General features: G+C 31.9%; 1 long non-coding RNA gene across 1 annotated transcript in view; it reads right to left on the bottom strand.

Annotated features, from left to right (window-relative positions):
- Positions 1–305: 305 nt before the first annotated feature.
- The window catches only part of LOC112482848, an 11192-nt gene continuing 8794 nt past the window's right edge, over positions 306–2703 (bottom strand). The window contains exon 3 of the long non-coding RNA XR_003047426.1: positions 306–736. This is a non-coding gene — a long non-coding RNA (uncharacterized LOC112482848). The remainder of the gene's footprint in view (positions 737–2703) is intronic.

Below are 2703 nucleotides of genomic sequence, written 5' to 3'. Positions count from 1 at the left end.
AAGAAAAAAATTGTCATCCAAGAATACTTTGGCAAAGTTACCCTTTAGATATGAAAGAGAAATTATTTCCCAGACAAACAAAAGCTAAGGGAGTTTATCATCAGTAGACCTGCCTTGTAAGAAATGCTGAAAAAAATTCTTTAAGCTGAAATGAAAAGATGCTAATCACCAACAAGAAAATATATGAAATTATACAACTCTGATAAAGGTAATATTTAGGAAACCATAATTCTGTAATAGGATGGTGTGTTAACCACTTAACTATACTGTAAAGGTTAAAGGGAAATAATATTAAAACTCTCAAGTTCATTTTATGAGCTACTATAATAGTTAATAAGTATACAATATATAAAGAGGTATGTTATGACATTAAAATATAAAGGGGTGGAGCTCTTACAGATGATCAAAATTAAGTTGCTATTAGCTTTAAATGGACTGTTTTATCTATGAGGCGTTTGTTGCTTTCAGTTTTATATACCGCATGTGAGTGATATGTGGTTTTCAACTTTTTCTGTCTGACTTATTTTGCTTAGCATGATTATTTCAAGATCCATCCACGTCACAAATGGCAGTATTTCATCTTTCCTTATGGCGGAGTAATATTTCATTGTATATATGTACCACATCTTCTTTATCCAGTCATCTATCGTAGGACACTTCGATTGCTTCCATGTCCTGGCCACCGTGATCTATGAGGTGTTTTATGTTAGCCTCATGATAACCACAAAGCAGAAACCTAGAGTAGATTCACAAAAATAAAAGGAGAAACAGAGCATACCAATTTAAAAAGGTAGGCAGAAATGGAAGGAAAAAAAAAAAACCCAATGGAAATAAAAAACAAACCAGAAAGCAATTAAGAAGATGGCAGTACTAAGTCCTTACATGTCAGTAATTACTTTAAAAGTAAATAGATTGAATTCATCAATCAAAAGGCACAGAATAGCTAGATGGATTACTATCACAAGACACAACTATATGATGCTTATGGGAGATTCATTTCAGCTTTAAAGAGACACATAAACTCAAAATGAAGGCATGGGAAAGGATATTCCATGTGAGTAGAAAACAAAAAAAAGGGGAGTAAATATACTTATATCAGAAAATAGACTTTAAACCACAAATGATAACACAAGATAAAGATGTCTCTGTATAATGATAAAGGGGTCAATTCATCAAGAAGATAGAATAATCATAAATATATATGCACCCAAAATTAAAGCACCCAAATTTAGTAAGCAAATACTAACTGATCTCAAGGAAGAAGACAATAATACAATCGTAGTGAGAATTCAATACCCCCACTTTCAGCAATGGACAGATCATCCAGTCAGAAAATCAACAAACACATTGGATTTGAAACATATATTAGACCAAATGGATCAGACAGACATTTATGGAACATTTCATGCAACAGCAAAAGAATACACATTCCTCTCAGTTGTACATGAAACACTATCCAAGATAGATCATATGATAACACACACAACAAATCTCAGCAAATTTAAGAGAACTGAAATTATATCAAGTATCTTTCCCAACCACAATGGTACTAAACTAGAAATAAACAAGAGTAAAACTGGAAAATTTACAAATATGTAGAAATTGAACAACACACTTCTGAATAACCAATGGATCAAAGAAAAATCAAAAGGAAATTTAGAAAAATCTTAAAACAAATGAAAATAGAAACACAACATTGAAACTATTGGATGCTTCAAAAGCAGTTCTGAGAGGGAAGTTTATAGTGATAAATACATATATTTAGAAAAAAAGAAAAATTCTCAAATAAACCTAACTTTACACTTCAAGGAACTGGAAAAAGAAGAACGACTAAGTCCAAAATTAGCAGAAGGAAAGAAATAAAGATCAGAAGAAAATAAAAGATCAGAATAAGTCAAAGACCTGAAAGTTAATGAAAAAAAAATCAGTGAAACAAATGGCTTTTTGAAAAGATAGAATTTACAAACCTTTAGCTATACTAAGAAAAAAAGAGAAGACACAAATAAAAAGAAATGAAAGTAGAGACATTGATATTACAAAGGATCATGAGAGACTACTATGAACAATTATATGCCAATAAAAATTATATAACCTACAAGAAATGGGTATACTCTTAGAAACATACTACTTACCAAAGCTGAATTGTGAAGAAACAAAATTTGAACAGACAAATAATAAGGAGATTGAGTTGGTAATCAAAAACCTCTAAACACAGCAAAACCCAGGACCAGATGTCTTTACTGAAAATTCTACCCTACATTTAAAGAATTAACATCAGCCCTTTTCAAACTCTTCTGAAAAGTTGAAGAGGAGGGAAAACTCCCAAATTCATTTTATGAGGCCGGCATTACCCTGAAACCAAAGCCAGATAGGTACACTACAAGAAAAGAAAACTATAGGCTAATATTCCTGATGAATAGAGATGCAAAAATTCTCAACAAGATATTAGCAAACTGAATTCAAGAACACATAAAAAGGATTATTATACACCATGACCAACTGGGATTTATTCTTGGGATGCACGGATGGTTCAATACACAAATCAATAAATGAAATACAGAGACTTCCTGGTCAAGATGGCAGAGTAGGTACACTCTGCTCGCCTCCTACCATGACCACATCAAAATTACCACTAAATTATAGAACAACCATCTTTGAGAACCACCTAAAGACTAGCTGAACAGAAATCCTATAACTGAGAAT

The sequence above is a fragment of the Pteropus alecto genome, unplaced genomic scaffold, assembly GCF_000325575.1.
Source record: "Pteropus alecto unplaced genomic scaffold, ASM32557v1 scaffold395, whole genome shotgun sequence".
Lineage (NCBI taxonomy): Eukaryota > Metazoa > Chordata > Mammalia > Chiroptera > Pteropodidae > Pteropus > Pteropus alecto.
This window is presented reverse-complemented; position numbering and strand designations above follow the sequence as displayed.